The sequence below is a fragment of the Nycticebus coucang genome, chromosome 1, assembly GCF_027406575.1.
Source record: "Nycticebus coucang isolate mNycCou1 chromosome 1, mNycCou1.pri, whole genome shotgun sequence".
NCBI classification, from domain to species: domain Eukaryota; kingdom Metazoa; phylum Chordata; class Mammalia; order Primates; family Lorisidae; genus Nycticebus; species Nycticebus coucang.
Genome location: NC_069780.1, coordinates 131682779 through 131695917, shown reverse-complemented (window position 1 = coordinate 131695917; position 13139 = coordinate 131682779). Strand labels below are relative to the sequence as shown.

The window sequence follows — 13139 nt, the reverse complement described above, 5'->3', positions numbered from 1 at the left end:
GTTTGTTACTTTTTATTGTTATGTAGTATTCCATTATATGACTGTACCATAATTTGTTTATTCATTCACCTATTAATGAGCACAGTAGTTTTTTCAGTTTTGGTCTTTTATGAGTAAGGCTGATATGAACATTTGAGTACTATTCCTTTTGTGTGCATATGTTTTCATTTATCTTGAGTAAATATCTAGAAGTGGAATTGCTAGGTCATATGTAAGTATGTATGTATACACACCTATATAAAAGTATGCATAACTTTATAAGACACTGGAAAACTCTTTTTTTTTTTTTTTTTTTTTGTAGAGACAGAGTCTCACTGTACCGCCCTCGGGTAGAGTGCCGTGGCGTCACACGGGTCACAGCAACCTCTAACTCTTGGGCTTACGCGATTCTCTTGCCTCAGCCTCCTGAGTAGCTGGGACTACAGGCGCCCGCCACAACGCCCGGCTATTTTTTTGTTGCAGTTTGGTCGGGACTGGGTTTGAACCCACCACCCTCGGCATATGGGGCCAGTGCCCTACTCACTGAGCCACAGGTGCTGCCTGGAAAACTCTTAAAAGAACTGATATCCTTTTACCCTCTCACCAACATTGATGAGCATTTCAGTTGCTCCAAATTTTTATCAACATTTAGTATTATATAGTCTTTTTAGTATTAGCCATTCTAGTGGATTTTTGAGGGGGAGGTAATTATGGTTTTAATTTGCATTTTCCTGAGGGCAAAAGTTGTTAAGCATCTTTTTATGTGTTTATTGGATAGTTGTAGTTTTTTTTTTTAAGAAAACTACAAATATTTCAAATATTTTGTTCATTTTTTGAGTTGTCCTCTTATTTTTTGGTTGTAAGAGATTTTTATAAGGAATCATGAGAAAAACACGATCGTGTGTGTAGAAAATATGAAATATACATACTCCCCCCCAAATACATGAATCAACGCTCCTAGAACTAATAAGTAAATTTAGAGGGTTATAGGATACAAGCCTAATATACAAAAGTTAATTATATTTCAATATACCAGCAACAAAAATCTGAAAAATAAAAAATGTTAAATGACCATTTATAATTTCACGAAAAACCTAAACTGCTTAGGGATAAATTTAAATAAACTATATCCAGGCCTCATACACTGAAAAACTTTAAAATACTGCTGAGGGAAATAAAAAGATATACATTAATAGAGGGATATACCATGTTTGAGTATTAAATTTAATATAGATCACATGTCAGTTTCTCCCAAATTCATCTCTAAAGTTGACCAATCCCAATAAAACCTTCCATAGGCTATTTTATAGACATTGATAAGATGACTCTAAAATTTATATTGAAGGCAAAAACACCTTGAGTCATTGAAATTTTTTTGAGGACAAATGTATCAATCTTTTTCTTTATGATTTATGCCTTTAATATATTTTTAGATAGACCTCAACATTATACAAATATATATTTATAATTTTCTGGCATTTTAATAATGTTATAATTATATATAAAATTAAAAATTAAATCTAAAGTAAAAACATTACATTTTTAAATCTTTCTGAATTAATTTTCCAAAATGTTAGGAAACATGTTTGAATACTGATACTGTTTGCTGATAGATCATCCCTGCTCCCAATTTAAAATGCCATGTTTATTAATAGTAAATACTTGGCTGGGCGTGGTGGCTCACACCTGAATCCTAGCACTCTGGGAGGCTGAGGTGGGAGCATCCCTTGAGGTCAGGAGTTCTAGATCAGCCTGAGCAAGAGTAAGACTGTCTCTACTAAAAATAGAAAAATTAGCCAGGTGTTGTGGCTGGGGCCTATAGTCCCAGCTACTTGGGAGGTTGAAGCAGGAGGATCTCTTGAGTCCAGGAGTTTGAGGTTGCTGTGAGCTATGAGGATGCTGTGGCACTCTACCCAGGGTAACAAAATAACAACAACAACAACAGCAGCAATAATAAAAAATAAATAAATAGTAAATACACTTGGATCTGCTGTGTTGTTGTTGTTTTTTTAACAGACTTAATTCACTTTATTATTCTTGTATAAAAACACTATGTTGTAGCCACAGCTGGAGCCTGGGTCCTCTGCACAGAGACTCTGCCGTGGGTCTTGACAAGATGGTCAGCGAATTCTTAGTAAGGAGACTTGGTGAACACTGTCTCTTTCCAGAGGTCAGGAGTGACCAGGAACAGAGAGGCCACCGTGGGTGATTCTGTCGTGTATTAGGAGAGACTTCCTTTCTCTCCCTGGAAATGCCAAGCACACACGGCATTGTGTGATCAGGAGGAGCTGGGAGAGATCATGGCTGATCCTGTGTGTCAATCACCTACCAAAGTTGCCCAGGGTGGCAGTGCAGCCCCTGGCTGAAGTGTAGCAGTCATCAATCCCAGCCATCATTAGCAGCTTCTTAGGTACAGGCGCTGAGACAATGCCAGTTCCTCTGGGAGCAGGGATGAGACACACCAGCACAGAGCCACAGCGGCCTGTCACCTCGCAAGGAACAGTGTGAGGCCTGCGATCTCGTTCCCCCAGTAGCCTCTCCGCACTGGGACAGTAGAGAGCTTGGCCAGGATGATGGTCCCTTGGATGGCGGTGGCTACTTCCTTGCAACATTTAACACCCAGACTGATGTGGCCACTGTAGTTCCCAATGGCAACAAACGCCTTGAAGCTGGTCCGCTGGCCAGCACGCGTCTGTTTTTGCACTGGCATGATCTTCAAAACCTCACCCTTGAGAGATGCCCCCAAGAAAAAAATCAGTAATCTCAGATTCCTTAATGGGCAGGGAGAAAAGAGATCTCCTCCAGGGATTTGATCTTCATGTGCTTGACCAGGCGGCCCAGCTTGGTGACGGGCATCCAATCTTTGTCCTGGGCCTTGACTCCGCGAGATCTGCAGCCTCGGCCCCAACCCTGACCACAGCCGTGACCCTGGCCCCGAAAGCCGCTGCCAAAGCCTCCACGGAAACCACCACGGCCTCCCATTCCAGGGCCCCAGGGACCCGCTGCACCGGCGTCATCCACCATTTGGTGTTTTCCTCGGAAAAAAAGGGATCTGCTCTGGTTTTATCCTCTTTCCCAGCCACGGGAACAGCTGAACATCTGGATACTTAGTAGTAGTATCATTTTTTCTGTTTTGTACACTATAATGCTGACATATTTCTCTCTCTCTCATCCTTTTCTCTTTCTCTTTTCCTCAAAGATATGTTGAATTCTCATTATGTTCACCAAGCCAGCTATCTTTTTTCACAAATTGTTTATGTTTGGGTCTAGTGAGAATATTCTTGATTTTAATATTAGAGTCGTGTTTACTTGGTGAGAGGATTCAGCAACGAGGGTATTAAAGCTAATGGCAAGTTAGCTCAATACTACCCAATAATTCAGTAGAGAGAAATGGCTGCTTTTTCAAAATAGAGATCAATTTGTAAATTGCCTTTCTTAGACTACAAGTCTGTAGGTGGCCCCTACAGAATTATGAACCATTCACAATAGTTCTTAGTAGTAAATGACTTACTCAGACAAACTATTGGTTCCTACATTTTTAGACTTAACTAGACTTAAGGACTAAATAGGTTTGACTTTGAATAAAAAGGACGGGTGAAAAGGAAGCGTTAATCCTACTCATGGGAAAGTAACATTAATGTGATTTCTGTCTCATTTTTCAAAGTAGCTATTTGCCCATGATTTTACCACTGTAAGTAAACATCAAGAGAAAGAACAAACATGATACCTTCTGAACTCAATTTTGTAGTAGAAATGAGAGTCAGAAATAAAATTCTTAGGACCTGAGAGGAACACAGCTATTTGGAATGAGAGGGAGCTGGAGAAATGGCTGGCTTAGCAATCCCTGCCCTCCTAAAGTAACATCTCTCCACGTTACTTTTGTCTTTTGAAAGATTTTGCTTTAGTTTATTTAACGGTAGGATCCTTATATAGGATGTTCATGTAACTTGGTTGAAGTAATGGGCAAGAACACTTTGCAAAAGTTAACCTGCTTGGTAAATGTAAGGTGTTAAAATTATTGCTTTTCTGAAAATATTAACATAAAGAAGACTGAAAAAAAAGTTCGTTATCTACTGAAAACTGTTGATAGTGGGACTTTGAAAAAAAACTTCATTTCCCCTCAAATAACAACTATTAACATTTTGGTACAAATTTTTACAGTCATAGCTTATAAAACAAAACCCGTTATGACAGGGATATAATAAGGAGTTTCTTTTCCCCAGTTCTTTGGGTCTGGCCCAAGGACTGGGTAAGCAGCTGTTTTGCAAAAACTGGCCACTCTCCTTTCCCCTTTTCATGATTTCTGCCCAATTTGCCAGCAAATTAATAAGACTTAAGGTCATTCAGTCTTTTAGTTAAAAATTAATAAACTCAAGTTTCATAAAAATTGTTTAGGAGTTTCTGGTATGTGGATTCGTGGTTTAAGAACGCCATATGCTTTGCAAGCAGGGCTTCTGGACTCTGGCTTTCCCCACTGACCAGTTAAATGTGGCCTTGTGATCCCATGGCCTTGTCTTCTTCTTTGTACTCTGGTGTCATCTGTTAAGGACGTGTGTTAAGGACACTGAAGGCCAACCTCTAATCTTACTTTCTGGTAAACAAATAGCACACATGGCCAGAATGAAACCAAATAGCTTGATGCTGTGCAATCAGGTGGCTCCAGTGAGCGTCCTTGGAGGAGGAAGGAGAGAACAGCATGGGGATTTTTCTTGGTTGACTTCAGGTTCAAGTAATTGGCGTGGCATGATTCCTGCCTTTGTAAGGTCCAGCATTTTCAAAACCACTTGGCTCAATGGAATCTAATCCCTGCTTCTTCACAAACTAGCCAAGTGGGCAATGGTAAATCAGGAAGCTTCTGGGTTTGTGGTCCCTTTCGTTCATCACGGGGATAGTAATGTGTGTGTTATGCCCATTTCATGGTGTTATTCTGAAATTTGTGTTTAACAATAAATGTGCTAGGGCTATGTAAAGTACACAACACTCTGAATTCTTTAAGGCTCTCTTTGACTCATTCACTCTGAAGTTAAAAAAAAAAAAGCCAAATGTTTTGAAAACCAGAGGTTGAAGCTAGGGTTTTATTTCTACTTGCTCTGTCCTTCACTCAACTCTGTAGTATATGCCTGGCAAGAAAACGTCTAGAGAACCACTCATCTCTCAGCTTGTAGGACCAAATGGTGATAAGGGATAGTAGGCACAGTAGTCTGGTGTCCAAAACACTCCATTTGCCCTGTTTCTCCCTTCTTATACTTCCACCCCCACCCATCCGTCCCCAACACCAGCAGATAGGATGTCCCCTTCTGGGGTTAGTGGGAGTGAACTCATCTGGAGCCCAGAGCTTTTGTGTGTGTCTCTGTGATGGGGAAAGGGCACAGCAGGAGCGACTTGAGGGTGTCAGAAGTTACCTAGGCAAGGTGGCTCTGCGAAGGCACCGGCAGAGCCCCTGGGAGGTTTTGCATGTCTCCCCAGAAAGTGGGATATTGACACTTAGGGGCCCACTGGGGGTCAAAATAGGGGTATGCTGATACTTAACAACTGGCTTAGTGAGAGAAGGGACATAAATAAAGCCCAGATTTGTAGTTTTTGCCAAATTCCCTAGTGTAAATATTCTCACCATGGCTGAGGTGAGAATGTGGACTTGGGAGAGATGTGTAGTCACACACCATGTGTAACAGTTCCATCCTAGGGATTCAATAGACACATATAGCGGCAGGTCATTGATTAGAGGAAGTATAATGAAATAATTAGGAAGTGATGAAGCTTAAGTATTGATTGCTTTTGTTTTGTTTTAATTGTATGCCTGCATAATTTAATTTTTAACAATGACCATGTCCAATGAGAATCTTGCATAATTCCTGAGATTTTGACACTTAGCTCTCGTGAGCCAGCCAAGCTGGCTCCGGCATACCACTGAGACCGAAGGAGAAGAGGGCAGTGCTCAGAGTGTGGATGGACCATCTAGCCCAGCATTTTTCAACCTTTTTTAATCTCCTGGCACACTTGAATTTGTAGTTAAACTTCCACGCACACTTAAATTATGTTGGTTTTTAAAAAGTGAAAAAAGGATACACTTACTGTGCTTTGAACTTCTTCCAAAAATAATTTAATTAATGGTCTTTAAAAATTGTCATGGCACACCTAAGACCCTCTCAAGATGCACCAGTGTGCCACAGCACAGCAGTTGAAAATCACTGACCTAGCCTCTACCGAAGAGTATAAGGCTCCACCTTCAATTCCATCTCCTCTCCTGACAGGACAAGAGCCCTGAAACAGATCTCAGACAAACAATGGGGCTTCTTAAACTAACAATTTCAACAATGACAACAAAACACAAAAAAACAAAAACCTTCACATTCCTCGCATAAAATTTCCATCTCACCTCATGGCCTGAATCACCTGCACCTAGGATATGGCAAGTCTGGGAGGGAAAGTTACAGAAAGGGTGAGTTTTGAGATATAAAGTCCTTGAACAATGTCAAAACAGATAGGATACTATTGTAGAAGGTTCTGGAAGCCAGATGTGGTGGCATTTGGATGCCAAGTGGTGAGGCTGGGGAGAGAAAGTAGAAAAGATGGAAGGAAAACAACTTCCTGTATTTCACAGTTCTGCCCTGGGCCAGTCATGGCATAGTTCTTTTTTTTTTTATTTTTTTGGAGATTGTATCTCTCTCTGTTGCCCCAGGTAGAGTACCATCACATCATCATAGCTCACAGCAACCTCAGACTCTTGGACTTGAGCAATCCTCTTGCCTTAGCCTCCCAAGTAGCTGGAACTACAGGCATGTGCCATGACGCCCAGCTAGTTTTTCTATTTTTAGTAGAGACAGGGTAGGACTCTTGCTCAGGCTGGTCTTGAACTCCTGACCTCAAGCTGTCCACCTGCCTCAGCCTCCTGGAGTGCTAGCATGAGCCACTGTGCCCATGTTCTTGAAGAACAATGTTCCCTTGTGAACAGATTCTTCTGGTAAAGAAGCAAAGCCTTCTTTGGTCATAGAAACACATCTGATACAATAGGTCTCCCAGAATTCAGGCCACAAAGTCATCCTCAGTGCCATAATGGGACACAAAATAAGAAGAGCCCAAGGCCTAGGTGCTACTAAGCCCTCCCCCACCAGGTACACACAGACAGGAAAACAACCAAATGCCATTTCAGTCCATTATCAGTTCAATCTACTTCTTCTTGAGTGAGAGCAGAGTTAGAAATCTAGTTTTAAAAATAACCTTGTGATCTGTGGCCTGGATAATCACACCTATCGAAAGCCAGGTTAAAGTGTGTGTGTGTGTGTGTGTGTGTGTAGGGTGAGGCTAGAAAATGAACACTACCTTGTGTGTACATGCAGCAGTAACTTTCTTTCCCATTTTTATATATTTTTTCCAAGGCAGCAGATGCAACTCTAGAGTGGAGGGAAGGGGAGGGCAGGGCACCCAACCTGCTGAGTACCTACCAGGACCTGCCAGGACCCCCTTCCACTGGTGACCTGAGGCAGTGCTCACACACCTCAGAAGTGTGCCGAGAGAGGCTGAGTGACAAACCCAGAGTCAAACAGCCAGGGAGAGATGGAACTGTGTTTTATACTTATCTCTTGGACACTAAAGACCTCTCCCTTTCCCTCATTGCTAATCACACCCTTGCCGGTCAGACCAAAGATGGCCGGAAAAGCTGGGACATTCCTATTTGAGCCACCAGGCACCAAAACGGTCCCAGTATAGAGAAGCATCTACAACTATTTGTTGAATGTAGTGATTTCAAAGCAAAGATTTACTATCTGAATGCTTGACTTGGAGCACGTCAATCGGGAAGAGACTCCACAACCACCCTAGATCCAGGGATATGGCTGTTAAGAGTCAAGACATAAAACGACCACTAATCCCCGTACCTATCTTAACGGCTATGGATTTATTCATAACTGTGGCACTGTTTGGCTGCATTCCTTAGCCTGTTTTGAATCCAGATGCCCTTTAATGATGAAGGTGCATTGGGTTGTATACCAGACCCTGTCTATCTTTGAGTTAGTGGTTAAGAGGTGCTTAACACTTTGAGAAAAACCCAGTAGAGGAATAGCTAGATTTACAAAGAGAGAGCTGGCGGAGGGGAATGTTTGCACTACAAAATTGTTTATCCTGGTGTTTGTTTGTATTGTTCCATTTTTAGATTGTGCTTAAAATAGGAATCAATGCTCCCAGGCTGCCTTGTACCCCACTTTCCAGTGGCACGTCGAAACTGGGGCTGCAGCAGAGACCATCCACGCCTGCCCCTTCCAGGCAAGGTGGCCCTAGCTCTGCCGGCCTTCGCCAGGAAGGGAAATGTCCCCTCCCTGTAGTCCCTGCCAGTCTGGTGGAGGAATAAGCTGGCAGCTTCTGAGAAGGAAGATTTGAGGGGAAGGATGTAGACTGGGGGAAGCTAAGAGGATGAGTAAAAGGAATTGGGACATCTGCTAGGAATGTCACCTCAAACCCAGGAAACACCCAGCCCGAGAGTGCGGCCCACCTTGCAGGACGATGTGCCCACTGTGTGTGGGATAATCTGAAGGGAGAGAGAAACGCGGCCCCCCTGTACCGAGCTCCCAGCCGCTCACTGTGGTTAACTGAGCTGAGTATTGGACGATGAGGAAGTGAAGTGGAATGTGAGAATCTTCACTGCTGACGTCAAGCCAGCCTTTCATTTTATTTATACCCATGACATTGTGACACAGGATCTAATTTTCCATTGTATTTTTTTCTCTGTTAGGAACCAAGCGATGACAAGTGAATTTGTGGCTGAGCCTGGAGAGCAATATTTTAAATTTGAAGCCAGGGACCGTGCGAGATTCTGCCCCTATCTGCGTCTTCCCAGTTGCGCCTCTTCCTTTGAATGGCTAAACTCACCACCAAACAGGGCAAAGGAGTAACACCCCAGCAGGGCACGGCTGTCCAAGGAGCCGGAGCTGGAAGCATCCAGTTGCCCACTCCTCGCTGGTGACAGTCTGTTCCTTCCCAGCACCGGCGGTGGCAGGAAGCCAGGGAGCAGCGGGGCGGCACAGCAGTCCTGGCCTGTAGCCCTGGCCGCCGTCTGGGCATGAAGTTGGGCTCCGGCACCAGGAGCAGTTCCAGCTCCCTGACCCAGAACTGCCAGTGCAGGGGCTGCTCTGCCGCATGTGCCCGGAGGGACCCCTCTGCCCCTGCCCCAGGTTCAGGAGTAGAGCTGGAAAGGGCAGGAACAATGAGGGGGTGCTGGGGTGAAGGCAAGTTACATCCCCTGGTGCAGAAATAGCCTTTGGAGAGGTGCCTGATGGAAGAGAGAGTGGCAAACGTGCTCAGGGAGTGGACGGAGTGGCTTCACCCAGCTCCTCTCTCTGCCGCAGACTGGGGGGCCTCCCTCCTGCCCGCCTCCCTCCATTGCTTCCCGTGGGTGGCCTCAAGTCCGGACGCAGCGTCTCTAACTTGGGTCCCTCTTCCCACCCTGAGATGGAAGCTCCATTTCAGTAGGACCTCCTGTCACCAGCTTTGCAACAATATTTTTCAGCCTCTAACCTCAGAGAAATCCCCACTTCCCTGTTCTCAGTTCAGAGACGTTTGTTATTCAGGATTCCGATGCAAAAGACTGATAAGAAAGGCCTCAGGCCTTCTGAGTTAGTAAACCAGCACTGGCCAAGGGTGTTTAGAAAACCAAGAAGCACAAGGACAGCCACACCCGATAGGCGGCCTTGTGCCAGCTCCTGTCATCTGAAATCTTCCAGGATATTTAGAAATGGCTGTCAATGAATGTTGACTTTGTTTGCCTTTTGTCTTATGTGGTTTGTTTGTTTGCTTTTAAAATAAAGGCTTCCAGCTGCCCCCAAAAAATTGTGTCTGTGTTTTATTTATATTATGAGAGGAAATAAACAGCTCGGATATAATACAGATTGGGGAGCTGGGGTCCGAGATGCCCTGTCTGAGGAGGTACAGTTAACATCAAGCCTCCAGAGCTTCTCAAATGTTATAATGTACATCACAATCGCCTGGAGAATTTGTTGAAACTCACTTTTGGGGGTCCACTGCCAGAGTTTCTGACTCTGTGGGGCTGAGGTGGGGTCCATGAATTTGCATTTCCAACAAGTTTCTGGGGGTGCTGAGGCTGCTGGTTTGGAGACTGCACTTGGTCCCAGTATGGGACCACTGGCCTAGAGGGCAAGAGGGAAGTAGCCTGGTCTTTCCTGAGCTGGAGGGGAGGTCAGAACAGGCCTAGGCAGCAGCATCTGCACATGCCTGAAAGGGAGAAGAGCTGAGTGGCTTCAGGGAGTGGAAAAACCAGCGTGTCTGGGCACCTGGCACCTTGAGGTGATGTTTAAGATAAATCTGACCGTGCTCCAACAGAGCCCCCTTCCACTGTCACACATCTAAGAAGATTGGCTCCACTGACCCCGGTGATGTCTGACAGTAACACCGGAATAATACAAGTGTACTGACCTGCAGATATCGTGAGGATTTAAAGTGATAAGACGTACAAAGGGCTGAGCACAGACTCAAGGCTCAGGCCATCGGTGTTTTCTGTCCTCTCTCCATTCCCAGCATGGCTCTATCTCAAGTTTGCTATCTTACCTATGTGAGTGAGGTCTCGTTCCTGAACTGGTGCTGAGGCACTGTCCTGTACCTGACAGCACACAGAGTTACTGTGGAGGTGATCGTGATATCCAGACTAGATCGTGTGGTGGTGGCTGAGAACTGTGGACACCACTTCTTAAGGGCAGTTTGTGTGCACGTCCCTCCATCACACCCAAGTCACAAATATCACAGGATTTTAAACCAAAGAAAGCAGGGGTTAGGTTTTTGGAGCCAGTATACACAATTGGTATTAGGTCAATTCAGTTCTGACTACATTTACTGAGCATGTACTCTGTGCCAGATGCTGTGCTAGGTTTTGGGGAGACAGAGGTGATTGAGACTTGGTCCCTGCTTTTTTGTTGTTGTTGTTATTTCTGATTATTTATTTATTTATTTATTAAATCATAGCTGTGTACATTAGTTGGTCCCTGCTTTTGACAGGCACACAATCTTACTGGGAAATGAACACATAAGTAGTCTAGTACCCTGTTTCCTCGAAAATAAGACATCCTCCGAAAATAAGACCACTTACAGGAAAGATAAGACGTCCCCTGAAAATAAGACCATCTTTGGGAGCACACCTTAAAATAGTGCATCTTTGGGAGCACACCTTAAAATAAGACACTGTCTTATTTTCGGGGAAACAGGGTATGTTTTTATATACAGTGAGATAAAAACCACAGCAAAGATCTGTACAGCAGGCAATAAAAACTCAAGAGAAAGAAAAGGAGAAGTTTTTGCAGGAGAAGTCTGAGAATGTCACAAATAGCAAGTGACATCTGAACCACGCCTGGGAAGGAAACTTCTAGAGAATGAGCAGCACTGAAGGATAAATGAGCACATCTTCTTCAAGAACTTTCTTGTTATTGTTTTAAGCTCTGAACTAAATCATTGTTACGAGTTTCTAGGAGATACAAGGCCACATGGTGTTGAATTTGATTTAAAATATTGCATAAGCCATTATATATAGAAACACATATGGAAACAATCTGAAAATATTTCTCCTCAAATATAGTGCCATTTGCTTTTACGAATTTGCTATTTCTGAAAAAATATGTGAAGTGTGGTCTGGTCTTCTGAGACTCTCAAAAGAAATTCTATCACCCTCCCAAGTGAAAATAATTTTTGTTGCTCATTCATTCAGTCAACAAACATTTAGTTAGAAATTTCAGTTTTTGAAGCACCACAATAGGTGCTTGCCAGGGAAAATAAAAATGTGTAAGATGTTGTCCTGAACTTAGAACTCTTCAAAGTGTGGGAATAAGAAAAACACGTGACCACAGATAATTCTGACACAAGTGGGTGGCAAGTTATATAAGTGAGCACAAGCAAAATGCCACGAGTATCTAGAGCATGGGATTTTCAACCCATGTGCCACAGCACACCTATGAGAGGATCTTAGGTGTGCTGCCAAAATTTTTAAAGATCATTAATTATATTATTGTCGAAAGAAGTTCAAAGCATAGTAAGCATATTCTTTTTTTTTTTACTCTTTTTTTTTTGATCAACATAATTTAAGTGTGCCGCAGAAATTTAACTATAGGTTCAGTATGCCATGAGATAAAAAAGGTTGAACACTGGTCTAGAGAAAAACAAGCTATTTTCTGGTGGAGATAATCATAGAAAGATTGGTCATTTATGGAGGCCGTTTGCATAGGCCTGTAAGATGGAAACAAGGTGGAGGGAAGTATTCTAGGCAGATGGAAGTTTGGGAACAAAGTGGGTGGGAAACCTGAGATCCCTTGGAAATGGCACTTTGTCCTATTTAAGGCTATGACTTGGGAAAAGAGCTAGAAGAGGTAGATGTCAGCCTCACAGCATAGTTTGAACTTAATTTTGCTGTCTGCGAATTTATCAGAATTTGAAATGCCACTCATTGGTCCCTTTGTTTCAGTATACTTTATTTGTTTCAGCTGGCATCCAGGGCCTGACCTTAGTCCTGGCACAATTGTGTCCAACACAGACGATACATTTTTATTATTTTATTTTTATTTATTTATTTTTCAGGCAGAGTCTCACTCTGTCACCCTGGGTAGAATGCTGCCTCGTAGCTCACAGCAACCTTAAAGTGTTGGGCTCAAGTGATCCTCTTGCCTCAGTCTCCTGAGTAGCTAGGACTACAGTACCCACCATGTTGCCTGGCTAATTTTTCTTTTTTGGAGAGTCGGGGTTTCACTCTTGCACAGGCTGGTCTTGAACTTGTGAGCTCAAGCAATCCACCCTCCTCATCCTCCCAGAGTGCTAGGATTACCAGCGTGAGCCATTGCACCTGGCCTATTTTTTAAAATCAGTCTGTATGTTGGTAGTTGTAAAATTACAATTCAGCTCTCAATAGTCACGAAGACCACAGACTGAAAGTTGACCCTTTACTTCAGGAATTCGTGATTCTAACCTGGAGGTTGAAAGAGATGGATTTTGTGTCAAGGTCCCTTCAGGAAACAGATGATGGCTAACTTACACAGGTGGGGACAGAGTCACAGGATGGTACAGTGTCTGGGGGCTAGCGAGCACCAAAAGCTGTTGCCAACCCTAGCCAGGTGGTGACAGGACAGAGGATAAAGCAGACACTAGAACTTGGAAAGATCTTTAGGCTGCCATGAGCA

The 13139-nt window shown here is 43.4% G+C and overlaps 2 pseudogenes; both read right to left on the bottom strand.

Moving 5' to 3' along the window:
* Nucleotides 1-1991: 1991 nt before the first annotated feature.
* LOC128589258 (40S ribosomal protein S2-like) lies at nt 1992-3003 on the bottom strand (annotated as a pseudogene).
* On the bottom strand, nt 2132-2277 carry LOC128593149 (uncharacterized; annotated as a pseudogene).
* Nucleotides 3004-13139: the final 10136 nt, after the last annotated feature.